General features: G+C 42.3%; 1 protein-coding gene across 6 annotated transcripts in view; it reads right to left on the bottom strand.

The window, feature by feature from the left end:
* HP1BP3 (heterochromatin protein 1 binding protein 3) overlaps positions 1–6,068 on the bottom strand; it is a 31,599-nt gene extending 25,531 nt beyond the window's left edge. For 3 of the 6 annotated variants that reach the window (XM_020973125.1, XM_020973128.1, XM_020973129.1), the window contains exon 1: positions 5,934–6,065. The gene's annotated coding sequence lies outside the window, so the exon portion shown is untranslated. Of the gene's footprint in view, positions 1–396; positions 500–5,194; positions 5,551–5,933 lie in introns of those variants that run through there. The other 3 variants (XM_020973127.1, XM_078145639.1, XM_020973126.2) reach the window with 3 other exon arrangements.
* Positions 6,069–15,483: the final 9,415 nt, after the last annotated feature.

Raw genomic sequence — 15,483 nt, 5'->3', positions numbered from 1 at the left:
AGGAAAAGTATATAGCTACACATATATATACATATATATATATATACACACATATATATACATACATATATACATGAATATATTTAAATGGGAAATAACTTGGTCATTTTAAAAAAATATGACAAAATAGCTAACAAAATATAAAACTATTTAAAGCAGCAACTAAGACAAATGCAGAAGCCAAAGCAGGAGCCTGTTCAGTATTAGCCTTTCAGATGAACAGAGTGAGAAAAGGCCAGGAAAAAATTCATAAAGAATTAAATCTACTTTTATCTATGAATTTAAAGAGGAAAGCATAAGATTATAAGGAGCACACCTTTCCAAAGAAAAAAGAGAGTGTTTTAGTCTAAAAGGAACAGTCATGGAGAGTCTAAACTATCTGCACTACTGTCTTACAGTTAGAGAAGCAATTTTCTTCTCCTTTAAAGGGAAATCCACACCCGTACTCAGGAAGATGGTGGCGGCACAGAATATTGCATCACAGGGAGATTCTACTGACCTGGGAAGCAAAGCTAGGCTTTAAAAGAGCAGCACTATATGAAGTTTCAGAGATTTACTTTTTATATTTTTAAATAGTCAAAAGATAGAGGGGGGAAAAGCACGATTAAATACTTTAAGACAATATGATTTCTCAATGATTTTTAAAAAGCGTGACACAGTGGCTGGGATAACATTTTGTAACAAAAAAAAATTCTATTTACCTACAACGTGTTTAGTTTTTTTTAAAAAAATAAGCTTAACTTTCTGTAGCTCTGCACTTGTAGAAAATAGCATAAATTAGCAAAATGACAGAATCAGCTATTTCAAAACTCCTACATTTGCCTCCAAGCCTAATTAGAAATATATAGGTTTTCAATTCTAAGGGGACAATTGTGGAGAATCTTGGGACTCAAAACCATAGAGAACACAATAAATAACCAGGAAAAACACCAAATTTTGAGATCATTTGGAGTCTTATTCCAAAGCAAAGAATTCAATAGTAAACTGGGCAGTAAAATACTGCTTCTGTTATATAATGATAATGATGATGATGATGATAGCTAGCATTTATATAAGCGCTTTAAAAGTTTGCAAAGTGCTTTACAAAATAACATTTTATCATCAGGACAATCCTGGTAGGTAAATGCTGTTATTATTTTCATTTTGCAGATGAGGAAAATGAGGCACTGAGGGGGTGAAGTGACTTGACCAGGGACTCACAGCTACTAAGAGATTGCAGCTGAATTTGAACTCAGGTCTTCCTGACTCCAGGCCCAAGGCTCCATCTATCCTCTCTATCCTGTTTACACCACCCAGCAGCCCAGTCAATAAATGTGTTCTATCAAAAATTATGTATTTGAAGAGGACAAATTATTCTCAAGATATAGTCACAGTTTTTTTTCTTCAAGGTAAAGGGCTTCAAAAAGTTTTTTTCAGATGAGTTCTTGGTCACATAACCTTACTACACGCTAAGGGATGTCTTATTTCTTTTCTAAAAAATATTTAAAAAGAAACATGTGTGACATTCAATAAAGTAAATGTTAAGGGTACACAAAAATCTTGAGACTGAAAATGTAATAGCAGGTGCATCCTTAGCATGAATGCATGTTGCTACACAAATGAGTCTTTCCCCCTTTACCCTTGTTTCTGTCCATTCAAGAAATCGAAGGAGCTTTGAAAGCATGAAAATCTAGCCAACCTGAAAAGTTACAAATCAATACAAATATGTATTGACAAATGTGTCCCATTTGCTAACAATGATATTGATTCCAGTTGTCCGGAAAAAAAATTGTTTAAAGTACGAAAGGTCTAAATCCTTTCCAAATGCTACAGTTAAGGTATGTTTTCATTTTTTAACTGAAGGTCACAACATTCTTAAAATTGTTAAAATATTATTTTTTAGTGATTAAGCAAGTCCTGAAGTGATTCTTAAATTCAATGCATTTAAAAAATAACGAAAAACTGACAGATAAGCAGCTTCTAAGCACTATAGCTAAAACAATCTCCCACCCCCACTAAATTCTGATGGCTCCCTGTTACCTCTAAGATAAAATACCGTCAGTTTGGCACTGAAGGGAGTGGGAGAGAACATTTATTAAGCTACTACAACTGTGTAAGGTAGGTTTTATTATCATCCACATTTTACAGTTCAGGAAACTGAGGCAAACAGAAGTTAAGTGACTTGCGTGGGGTCAAATAACTACTGAGTGTTTGAGATGGAATTTGAGCTCAGACCTTCCTTACTTTATTCACTGCCCAACTGAGCTGCAAAGTCCTTTGTACCCCAAACCCTTCCTTCCTACCTTTCCAGTCTTTTATTTTGCTCCCCGATTCACACATACTACAATCCAGTTACCCTGGCCTACTAGTAGGGTTGGTTTTTTTTCTTTTGTTTTGTTTGTTTGTTTTTCCTGCACGCCTCCATTCTTGGTGCTTCGGATGCTTTCCCTTTCACCATTTACACTTGTTACCTCATTCATTAAAATAAAAGCTCTTTGAGGCCAAGGGCTGTTTCTTCCCTCTACTTCCTTATTTGTATCGCCAGGGCTTCTGAAGTGCTAGACGAATAGTCAGCACTTAATAAATGCTTGTTAATTGACTGACACCTTAGGAGGGACTCAATCCACTAAAGACATTAGGTTCCAGATAAGGAGAATGTAAGAATTTCATTTTAGATGGGTGACACAGGATACTTTAGACCAGTGGTATCACACTCAAATAGAAACAGATCCCTGAAGACTATATACTGATTTAGGAAACCACAAATTAATCTTATCCATGTTGTACTATACTTTTATTTACTATGTTAAGCATTTTTCCATTATATTTTCATCTGATTCTGGCCTCACTGAGGAATTATGGGGAGATCATGTGGTGAGTTTGACACCCCTGCTCTAGTGTTTCTGGAAGTAACCCCACCTCCACAAAAGAAAACAAATTTGCAAAATATGTTAAGTTTGTATTAAGGAACTCTAAATATTCATGCTAAACAGGGCACCGCACAGATATTGCAACAAACTGGCTTTGCTTCTAAGAATTCACACAACTCAAAAGAAATATTCTGTACTCTATTCAGAAAAAGTACGTGCAGAATTGTGATAATTATGATACAATGAGATATACATATATACACACACAACCTTTTCTTCCCATCTATTAAATAAGTTTCTGAGAAAAAGTAAACCACAAGGCAATCTGGAATCATCTAATACTGCATTCTGTATGCTCAAAAAGAACCTGAAAAATAAATAAAACAAAGCTTTGGGGGATACAATGTTGAAAAATGTTTCCCAAGTGAAAGTAAAGGTATTTAAGATTTCAGCTTAAAGCCTGATCTTTTTCTGAGGAAGGGAGTTTTACAATGCAAACTAATCACTGAAAAGTCTTATCACATTAGCAAGGCAAAAGACTGAATATACATTGATCTCAGTGTGCTGGACAGATAACAAGCTTTACTTCAGGCTAGTTAGTGCACCACAGTTTGGGGTGGGGAGGAAGAATAGAGTCATTAACCTCTTTTAAAATTCTCCAATTAACAAAGCTAACAAACCCCCAACACAAAACACCTTAGCTTACAAGCTACTTTAGTATAAAGTCTGTGGTTTATGACTCATGGGAGTCACCCAAATCAGAACTAATGAACAAGGACTTGATTTTTCTCTTAGAGAGCTTAGGTTATTTTGATATGGTCATTAAAAAACATATTACAGAAGCAAAAAAATTAATATGTAACACTCAGTTCCTTTCAACTGAACAGAAATACTAAAAGCATAACAAAGAATCTAGCAATCATTGCTTCCGTGTATTTCCATTATTTTATATATATGTATATTATATATGTATATATTATATATGTATATATTTTTATATATATGTAATTTATATAAAGCACTGCAGCACAAAAGGTATGCAATACTTGGCAACGTACATACACTGCCAGAACATCGGGGTCCTCTCTCCACTTTCATATTTTGACCACCAACAAGTATTTACTAAGTGTCTATTTCGTGTCTGTTTCAAGGAGGACAGCAGGGTGCATGGGGATACAAAATATTAGTGTAACACACCACAAGTCACTTGTAAGCTTGTTAGGATTTTCACACAAAAATGAGATTTTTCCAATTTGCTTAGTAATGGAAAAAAAAAGCCAACTTGATGTGCTTTAAAACACTATGCTGAATTTTAAAAGAGAGCAGCTGGTTAGAGAGCCATATAGGCATAAAAAGTTAAATCACAAAAACCGTAACATAGTATAAATGAATGGAAACCATTTATATCTAGTTTCTAAAGTGACTGAATTCTGGGATCCCATAAAATTTAATACCTTCATACAGGTAAAATTTTTACTGAAATACTGCTGCCCACATGGTTACAACATGACACAGATGGATGCCAAGACTTGTTTCTAAAGGAAGTCCACGATAATTTCGAAGTTAATATAATAAAATTCTAGAGGTAGAAAATTCTTAAGAGGCTATCATCATATAATAAAGTTCAACCCTCTCCTTCACAGAAGAGAAAACTAAGACTCAGGGAAAGCTGACAGAGCCTAGCTTCTCCTGGTTCCCAGTCCCGGGCTTTATTACGTTGTTAAACTCCTTACTCTCAAATTCTCATAACCCAGTTTTGTCACGTCCAACCATCACAGGGCTACCTAAATCACCTCCAAAACACTCATCAAATCAGAGCAGCAGGTGATTTGGTAAGACTGGTGGGCAATGGGGAAAACCCTAAGACTAAGACTGAGCACGGTTGCAGTTTGGACCTTTCTTTAGGGAGAATGGAGGTGGGGGGGGCGGGTTCCGATCGGTGGCTCCAGGAGCGGTGAGAACTTCGCGGTGTACAAAGTCCCTCCACGAATGCCCCTCGGATTCTGCCCAGACCTGGGCAACCGGCTTGAGCTCGAGTCTTCCCAACTCCAGAGGGCCCCCCCCAATGCTAAAGCGAGCCCCAAATTTCGCCCAGCCCCGAGGTGGGGGCGTGACCAGGAGAATATGGGACGGAGGGGCAATGGGCAGGAGGAGGCCCAGGCCGGGCTCGGGCCCTGCCAGGGCGCCCCGGGACTGCAGGCCGCGAAGGCCCGGGGACAAGGCCGAGATCGGCTCAAGCGCCGGCTCAAGGGAGGCCATTCAAGGGCTGGAGGGGGCCGCCGCCCTGCTCGCTGCTGCCCGCGGGGAGGTCCGCAGAGGCGAACGAGCGGGCTGCCGACACTCACCCAGCAGAGCGAGCCCCAGGCCTCGGCCTCGCCCCCCAGCGCAGCCGGCTCCGTAATGGCGGCGGGAGGCGGAGCCCCGCGGGAGGGCCGGGCCCATCGGGCGCGCCGCAGCCAATCACCTCCTCCCGAATCTTTCTGAGTTCAAAAGATGGGGTTCTAACTACGCGGGTGGGGATGGTCGACTGGGGTGTGCATGAAGAAGGGAAGGTGGGGAGGGGGCCCTGCGTGTGCGAGGGGGAAAGGCAGGTCCCAGGTCTCGGCATTTGGAGAATGCGCAGCTCCAGACGGGCCAACAGGGGCTGCGTCGGCCAATCAACGCCGGGCAGGAAGAGGACGAGCAGGCGCAGAAGGGTCTCGGAGGGACCGGTCCAGAGAGGACCATCCCCTCTCCTCCCCCCTCACCATTTCACCCCTCCCCCGCGACTGCAAACAAAACAGAAGCGGGAACGCGCGCGCGCTAGCGGGCCCAGGAGGATGCGCCGGCGCGAGGGGCTGGTGGGAAAAAAAAGGAGGGGGTCGGTTTGGGGGGACAGCAAACAAAAGGCTCTTGGCGCCCCCTCCCCCTCCCGAGGGTGGCCCCCTTGGCCCCTTCGCGTCGGTCCGGCCCCGCCCCCCTCGCTTGGCCTCGCCTCGTCTCGCCTCAGGGAGGGGCGGCGGCCTCGGCCCCCGGCGCTCCGGAGCCCGCGGAATCCCACCGCGGCCTCCCCTTCTGACCCGTTAAGGCTGCGGCCTGCGTTACCTCTGCGCTCTCCCCCTTTCCAGGCGCCCACGTCTTCCCGCGGCCTGTCGGCTCCGCTCCCCGCCCGCTGCTCGCCGCCGCTGGCTGCCTTCCGCGGGTCCGTCCGTCCGCCTGGCCCCGCCGCTGCGCTCTGCAGCCCCGCCCCCTTGCCCGCGGCCCCGCGGCCCCCGCGCGCGCTCCCGCTCGCCCGTCCCCCCCACACCTCGCGCCCGCCAACGGCCGCGCGCCGCCGCCCCCGCCGCGCACCCCCCGATGCCCGAAGGGAACGCCCGCCCCCTGCCGGCACGGCCGCAGAGTACCGGCAGGCCGACCCGAGGGAGCTCGCGTCCTCCCCGCGGCGGAGCGGACGAGCCCGCAGGCTTCTTCTCGGCGTCGCCTTCCCTTGGGAGACGGCGCGGCGGGGGCCTTGGCTCGGGCGCCCCGTCAGCGGGGCGGGGCTGAGGCCTGGGCGGGGGCCGGCCGGGCCCTCGGCTCCCCAGCGCGGCGCTGCTCGGGCCGGGCCTTGGACTCCGCCCGTCGGTCCGGGCCGGCTGGGCCCCGCGCCCCTCACACTGCCTCCTGCTCTGGTCCCTCGAACAGCCTGGCTGTGACTCGCTTTATCAGCGCTGTTCTCTGGGGGCTGCCTCCTCTCCCTCCCTCGAGCCTCACATTTTCCAGCTTCTTGCGGCAGCTCTGGGCCCGAATATCCCGAGACAATGATAATTTAAGGGCAGGGCAGACGTGCATTCTAACGGGCCCCTCTCAGCCTTGCCAGTGTATCATTAACACCCCGAGTCCTAACAAAGCATCCTTGTGCACCAGGCATGATTGAACAATCACATGCCTCTCCACTTATCACAAAATGCATTTACGTGTGCCAGAGAAAAGAAAATGTGCTGGAATTAGAGGAGAAAAAACCTAAACAGTGCCACCCCGCCCCCCCCCCCGAAGCAAGTGCTGTGCCCGGGTCTATTACTACCTTATTAACACACCCTAAGAATTTTACTACTGAAATCATTCTAAAAGTGCCCCAAAATAGTTCATAGTAACTGCAAACCTAAATAGGATTCCCATCTTTTAAGAACCAGATCTGCACACCTGAAATCGATCTCCTAAATAGTATTTAGCAGGGACTCCACAAGTTTGCTTAGTAGAAGAAATTGGGGGAAAAAAATTGCTTTTCCTAGTTAATGAACCTTCTAGCCAAATCTCAAGTTGAGCCCTAACATCTGCTTATGCAGGGAGGAATTGCATTCCAATTCTGAAGAGATAAAAAGGAACTCTTTAGTTTTAATTCCACAGTGGTTTAGAGTACAGGAAAGACAAATTATCTTTGCTATTATAGCATCCCAAATGCTGTCATAGCATTTCAAAGTGCCCAGGACTATACAGTGAGTATAAATTAGTAGTCTTGACACAGGGATGCAAAATTGTAGATCATTTAACCCAATCTGGCCAGTCTATGTATCATATACATCGGTAACTTAGTTCCCTTGTCCTTTTTCTTTCTGGGGTAGAGAGAGAGGAAGTAACATGGGAAGTGAGTAAAATGATGAATGGGAAGCTGGGAGGAAAGACTAGAGATAAACCCTCTGAAATTAGAAACACATTTATTGAATGTAACAGATATAAAGGAGCTCAGAGGTGACTGATTCCAACCCTTAGATTTTACAGATGGGCAAATCAGGGCCCAGAGAGGTAATAGAAGCTTCTCCAAGGTCAAGCAGGTTCTAGTCTATAACAGAACCCAGGTCTCATGATTCACAGTTTCAGCTACATTAGATGCATAAGTAACCTCCTTATGGCATATGTAGATCTTCCTTTTCTTGACCTTCATTCAAGCAATTATTAGCCATGCTTTAAAACAGTTTAAGAAGTTTAAGTGACCTTAAAGGTAATTTTATTTTACAGATGAGGACACAAGCCCAAAGAAGGTAACTGGCATCTTGAATAGCAAGTCATCCATAGTCTATGGAAGACAGACTGCCTTATAAAACTCTGACAAGGCAGGGTCACCTGTGTCTCCCGCTCTGTACAGTCCTTCGTACTCACCCTGTTTTTGGTAGTAAACTAAGTGGGAGATGGCATGGCCTGTTCATGTTGTAATAATCATCATGTTTATCGAGTACCCTGCTAAGAGCCCTTAATGCCCTAATTCATCTTTGAAATTTTTCTTACAAGTTAGGAAGGCTTAATTCTGCTATTTCTGAAGCATGCCAAGTCTTTAATTCATCTGAACATTTATGAAGCACAAGAATCCATTTCTTAAGCTATCTTTGGGGGTGAGGAAACACACTAACATAAAAAAAAACATGCTACAAGAGAGCTGGGATGAGCACAAAGGGGAAGGAGTATATTCACTACGGTGGAAAGAATACTAGATATGGGTTTAAGAAGTACTAAGTTGGTATTTGTTACCTGTGTACTTTGGGGAAAGTCACAGCTTCTCAGGACTTCAATTTCCTCATTTGTGAAATGGGGATTAGATTATTCCTAGAGTCCTTTTTATGTTTAAAACCTAATGCCCTGCAGATAGTTTGAAAGCTAGTGAGAAAATCATCAGGAGCATGATTTTACAATTTTTCTGTATTCTGAAATCGGAGCCACCTTTGAGTTTAACAAACCAATTTATCAGACCGCTGCGTCCAGCCCAGGATTGTTAGGTGAAGTGTGCACAGAAAACACGCAGTAATAGTCTTTGTTGCCTTCATTGTACTTAACCTTCCATGACCCAAGGCTCGTAAAAGCACAATTTCAAAATCTCATAGTTCAAGAATCAGAGGCAGAAATCCTTTTACCCTCAAACCTCTTCCATTATTTGGCCTAAGGATCTCCTCAAGCAAATTTAAGGAAAACCAGTGGAGAGGTGGAGAAGCATCCCCTCTCCAAACTGTGAATAGGGACAATTAAAGTACTAAGGGAAAGGCGACAGAGCCCAGGAGCTGCCAACTGGTCCTGTCATCTCCCTGCTGGCGAGCTGTTCTTCAGTACTGATGCCAGTCAGAAAAGCATCACAATAAATCCTACAACTTGCTTGTTCTTTCTCCTCTGGAGTTCAATCAGGGGATATTTGTTGTTATTCAGTTGTCTCTCTTTGTGACCCCATGAACATGGGGTTTTCTTGTCAAAGATACTGGATTGGTTTGCTATTCCCTTCTCCAGTATGTCCCCATTTTACAGATGAGGAACTAAGGCAAATAGGGTGAAGTGACTCGCCCAAGGTCACACAGCTAGCAGGTGTCTGAAGCCACATTTGAATTCAGGTCTTCCTGACTCTAGGCCCAGTGCTCTATCCACTGAGCCAACTAGCTGCCCTTCATCTCAAGTGGTGTTCTAACATGAGAAAAAGTGGCTGAGAAATGTGGCCTTATGAAGAGCACCCCTTTGCTTTACCACTGAAGTCCTGCCCCTAGCCTAAAGCACTGTCTTCGGTTGCTAGTACCTTAAGCCATGGGATGACAAGCTCTCTGCAACACTGGACTTCCTTTCCCGCTTTGGGACTGCTAGCGACTATTCAGCAGACCTTTTAGATGATCAAAGGTGGGGTGGTGGCGGTGAGGGCTCCCAAATGTGAAACCTGGTTAAGGCCATATTTGACTCGGTGACTTTGCAAGATTGTGGTCTTGGTGTACTTTTATGAAAGCAAAATAATTGGAAATGTCCTTGAAAAGCCTTTTTTCTCCTCTCATGCCTACCAATCTCATTTGTATTCTTTCATACAGCTTCCCTTTGTGCTCTAAACTAGTCACTGTGCTGTCTATTATGAGTAACAAAACAGTGAGTACTGATTTAAGTTCCCACTTACAGAAAAGAGTAACCTTGATGTCCAACTGATGAGACCACCTCCCTTAGCTAGTAAGGCCAGAAAGGCATACTCATCTGATTTAAGTACTCTCCTGTTGTGCCAAATTTCAATAAACTTTTGTAACAATGTCCTCACTTTTCTCCTTAACATTAAAACCATATACTGAGGCTACCACTTGCTGTGACTGGGATAGAAGTTAAATTAAATTCTGCAGATTAGTTAAATTTTTTTCACCTAGAGGGATTGATTTTTTTTTTAATGTCTTGGCTTAGGCATTTTAACTTTGCCAGATGTGACATCTGACCAGTTTTAATTATTACACTTAGCTGCTCTCAGTTGAAAGTGCCTTAGGGGTAAGGTTTCTGCAGTCTTCTCAGTGGCTTCCTTGGAGCAGTGCTAACAAAGGCACCATCTAGATCTGCATGTTAGGAGATTCTTGGGCTTCTTGCCCCCATGCTTAGATATTCTCTCAAGTCAATACAAAGAATAGGACACACCTTACTTTGGAATGTGATATCGGCTTAAGAACTGCTGGCAAATAGAATCTTCCCCAGGTGTGATGAGTACCGAAAATGGCATCCTTTGGGAGACTCACCACGCTGAATTAAGCAATGTTACACATGGTATAGTTGGCTGAACTCAAGCATGACTCAAGAAAACCTGAGTTTAAATCCAGCCTTGGACAGTGAGCAAGTCATTTCACTTCTCTGGATCTCATTAATAAAATGAAGGGACTGGACTCTATGACCTCTAAGTTTCTACCCCACTTTATATTTAAGACCCCATGATTCTTAAAAGGAAAGAATAACCTCATTAATCCTGGGTAACAACTCAGCATGAATCAGTTTATTGGTACAAAGAAAGTGGGTGTGTCTACGTATATGTATATATGAATGAAATTTGTGAGAATCCACGATTTTTCTGTGTGCTCGCTGAAGAGTATACTTGGTTTAACGAGAAACATTACGTAGGTTAGTGGTTTGCAAATTTTGAAGACGAGGGTTAAAGAACGCTATTTATATTGCCAAATTTATCTCCAATTTTCAACAACCAGGATACTTACCATCAAGACTGCCGAGTCGCTGGTCATAGGCTACTTTCTCTTCAGACTCTGGCAGAGCATGAGCTCTGCAGATTCCAGTCAGTGGTTAAAGTGCCAATTGGCTAAAATTAGTCAGTCTACCTATGTGGGACGTTTGGTTTTGTTTCGGGTTTTTTTGGTTAGTTTCTGCTAAAGCTAAATAGTAGTTGTGACAATTAAGACCAAAATGCAGCTTTCTGTTCTTAGAAAGGAAAGAAAAAAAGTTCAAGATTGTGGGGCACTCTACATGAGGAATGAGACTCACAGGCAAGAGCTGGAAATTCCAGAGTCCAAGCACGAACAAGACTAGAACTCCGATGTTGCATTTCCTGGGCCGAAGGAAATTATCTGAAGTTGTCAAGCACAGTTGTGTTGACTGCTCTCCTAGTGCAACCGGTATAATTATGGCCCAGGTTTTAAAGAAAATGTTTGTTGTTGTTACAGAGGACAGTTACCAATACTCTGCTTAGATCTGCTGCGTTTTTCTTTCCCACTTACAGAACGGAAATTAACATGTTTATATTTTTTGGCACGATATGACTAAAATTAGGATTTCACAGCAAAATGACAAGGGGCTCAATTAGGACAGGAGCTTTTATCCCTCTCATAATATCCATGATTGGTTGGCTTCCCACTTGCCTGCCTAGACTGATTTGTAGCCATTCTTAAGTTTTTATATAGCACTGACTTAGGATGGCAAGAAATTAGTAGCTTATTACCAAGAGTACAATAGACCCAGGATATGATTTAATAATGCACCTGTTTGTATAGTTTACAGTTATGCACACATCAATTAAGCCCTCAGCTAGCCTCTAAGCAACAATTTTGAATTTTTCCTGGTAAATACGGTAGATTTCACATTGATTAATGAGCAGGCACGGTTCTAATGGTATTGGCTTATTCTATTCTGCCTGGGAGTCACCCTGAAAGTCAAGTAGCTCCAAGTTTAGTGGAGATCAGAAACTTTCTAGCTCAATCCAAGAAAAAAAAATGGTGCCAAAAACTTAATCCATTCATAAAAGAAATTTATACATTAGCTGCTTTCCAGTCTTTTAGCATGACTTCCATTGGGTCAAAATATGGTAACTGATCTACAGTTTGACCCAATTTGACCCAAGTCTAATACTTAGGAAGTCTAATACTTAGGAGCTGCCTAAAGAGCAATATTCAAGGAATTGATCAATTTCCTACTTAGGAAAAGAGGCTACTTATATATGGCTTGAGTCGCATTTTGAGGGAAAAGGAGAACATGATTTTCATTCAAGATAAGCCTGCTATCCCATCATACTTTGTGTATTTTGTAGGGTTGGGCTCCCCCCTTCAATGTTTAAACATGAAACATAAATACCACATCCTTACATTTCAAATTACATTTTTACCGTTTGCCAGATCTACAGACTTTAAGCCTCCTTTTTTGTTTTAAATATACAATTCCAATTTTACTTCATGTTTCTTCTCTCCTCCCTCACCTCCACCCCACCCTCATCTTTCTATCCCTGCTTTCTGGCCATGACTGGGACTTTTCCCTGTTGGTGGAAGCCAGGAAAAGGTTGAGAAAACAAAGCCACAAGAAAAGGTTCAGGGTCAGACAGCTGATGGGAAGCTTTCTCTCTAACTATAAGGAAGGCCCTTTCCCTTCCACTTTTCAGATGTCACTAATGATGACACTACAGACAGACAGACACACACACACACATATGTACATATATGATTCTTTAGAAAGATTTATTTTTAAAAGGGGAGGGACTTTTTTTAAAACAAAAATATTATTCCAACACTACTATTAGAAGAAAAAAATACAATCCAAATTCACTTTGGGTTTTTGGGTTTTTTTTTTTGTTAACAAGTGCTACAAACTTGGATTTGGTTTAAAAAGAAAAGGATTTATAAAAAGTTGGGCCTAGTAAATATGGGCAAAAATCAGTGGTCAATGTTCAATAAGACAGAGAAGGGAGTCCTTTAAAAAAAGGAAAATTAGAAAACAATTTGCTTTAAAGTCTGGAGACCTTAAAAAGCCTTATTAAAGTCATAGTTTTAAGAGAGTAACACTTTGAAGTAACTATAAATTTGGAGCCATTAAAACTTTCACAAGAGGCAGTGTTGAAGCAGTGGGTAGAACGCTGGCCAGGTTAGGGCTATTAGGGTTCAAAATCTACCCTCTAACTGGCTGTGTATTCCTGGGCAAGTCATTATCCCAGCTGCAGAGGTGGTATCAAACTATAAAGGAATTTTCCTGTAGCAATGAAACCACAGGTGCAGTCCCCACACATAGTTTCATAAAACTGTCTGATGTAACTGACTCCTTCTGATAGAAAGCTTTTAATTTGACTAATTGTGGTGTCTAACAGAAAGACCACTGGACCTCCATCAGAAAACCTGTGCTGTTCCAAGCTGTTCAAACTAGCTGTTTTGACTTTCTTAAGGTCACCTGTTGTTTCTCTGAGACTGTCTCCTCAATTCTAAAATGGAAATAATATTCTTGAATTCCCTAACTCCAAAGAATTGTTACTTTCCAAACTGTAAAGTGCTATAGAAATGTGAACAGCCCTTTAATTCCACATTGCCTGGATACAAAATGAAATGAGAGTGTCCCTGCCCTTCAGAAGCCGAGAATGGGTGAATGTCCACATAATCGTTGTTTCTCCACTTTCTCCTCTGTGGGGTTAAATCTCATTTACTCAGCAAGTGAAACCTAGGATGGCATCTAACTGGCAGCTTGTCTAATACAACAGGACTGAAATTGGCTATGGATGGATGATGCCTACTTGGGGATCAAAGTTAGCTAAGGATGGCAGAAAATGCTATCAAATTTATTTTTTGTGGTTTATTATTGCTTCAGAAGGGCACAATGCTGACCTCCTTCTTGTTAAAATATGGGAGTGTGTCACTTTCCAATGACATTAAGCAATCACCTATGGGGAGAAACGAATTAGCAACATCACAGTTTTGCTGGGAGTTATACCACAAGCTCAAAGCTGAAATTTCCCACTCTCTAAACATCAGCCATCCATTATAAGCCTGTGGCTTCTCAGTACATCCTGCTTCTCCACAAAAACTGAATCAGAAAGGGATGATGCTACAGGAGTATGGACATCAAATCTATAATCTTATAATTATGGAGACTCTATTCAAGAGAAATACAATGGTACGGTGAGATTTAGGTTCAAATAAAATTTGGCTCATAGTAATAGGCATGCAATTTCCAATGACAAAAATTTCAGAAGTGTTTCTTTAAGAATTTTTTTGCTTGGTTGTTTTTTTCCCAAGTATGTCTCCAAATGGGGTCTGTTAGGCTTGGGAAAGGGAGAAAAGTCAGGTTAGAAAATGGTGGGAGATATTTCTCTCTCTTCACTTTGGCACTATTCCTTAATGCAGATTGTATGTGAAAATTTCTTTAATGTAAATTCAGATGTCAGGAAACTTATAATGTAGCTAAAGCTAAGGAAGAAGTCATTGGCTTGAGTCTATTATTGCCACCTGTCTCTGTAATAAATAACAATGACAGCTCAATTTATATTCCAAAATTACATTTCACCCTCTGACCTATCACCATTTTTAGATGGTGGTAGCGGTGCTGCCACTCTAGGAGGGCCACCTCCTTCAGAAGAGGAGTGTTTTAAACAGCATCCCAAGGCACGGTGCTAGACAAAACACAGAATATTTGTGTGTTCTGCGCACTGCCATGTGCATTTGGGTTGGGGGCAACCAGAAGTCCAAATGCCAAAATAATTTCATAGGACCAATTAAAAGTACATGAAATTTATAGCTGAATCGTCTCAGCTTTAGCCTGACTGTAGTTCCAAAAGGTTTCCTCAAGGAAGTGGCTTGTCATTTTAAAAGTGCTGACAATAACAGAAGGCCAGATAGCAAATCATTGGGAGTAAATACTGGACTCACTGAGAGGATGGTTTTAAAATATTCACTCACTCTACCATCTTTCTTGTCAGCCTTGATAGGCAGTGTTACTAGCCATCAACATCTGTCCTTATGAATCTTGGCAAGCTAGATCATCAATTATCATCAATTAGACCTGGTTACCGACAGATCAGGCAAAACAAAGAAGTCATCATCGGTATACAGACTTTTAGGTCAGGAAGGCCCTCAGAAAGCACTTGGTTCAACTCCTTCACTCCAGCCAGGACTGACGCCACATGATTAACTAGTGGTGACACTGGAGCTAGAGTCAGTTTTTCTTATTGCCAATCAAGAGCTCTTTCCGCTATCCTACACTGCTTGCTGCTGTTATGTGTCCAGTCAGCTGGGTACCATTTGGTAAATGGAATAGTATTTTACAGAATTTTGCACTGTACCCTAGTTCAGGAATTATAATGGGAGGAAAAGGAAGAATTTTATGCTACCTAAAGGAGAAATTTGTGGTCTTTAAACCCAAGAACCTATATAAGGTTAAAAGGTAGGCCTCTTTGGAGTTATTTAAACTATTTCATGTGACCAGGGACTGAAGTCATAGATGCTTAAGCATTAGACTGGATATTGGAGGTGATCTGCTTTATGTACTCCCTACATGAAGCATGAATTTCCTTTCTACCATATCCCCTTGTAAGTCTGTGTTTGAAGGCCTCTAGTGATAAGGAAAACTCATCACTTCAGAGAGTGGCCCATTTCTTTTTTGGATAGCTCTGCTTTCTCCTTATGCCGAACCACAACTTGTGTTCCTGTAACTGCCA

The sequence above is a fragment of the Phascolarctos cinereus genome, unplaced genomic scaffold, assembly GCF_003287225.1.
Source record: "Phascolarctos cinereus isolate Bilbo 61053 unplaced genomic scaffold, phaCin_HiC Scaffold_726;HRSCAF=1367, whole genome shotgun sequence".
NCBI classification, from domain to species: Eukaryota; Metazoa; Chordata; class Mammalia; order Diprotodontia; family Phascolarctidae; genus Phascolarctos; species Phascolarctos cinereus.
This window is presented reverse-complemented; position numbering and strand designations above follow the sequence as displayed.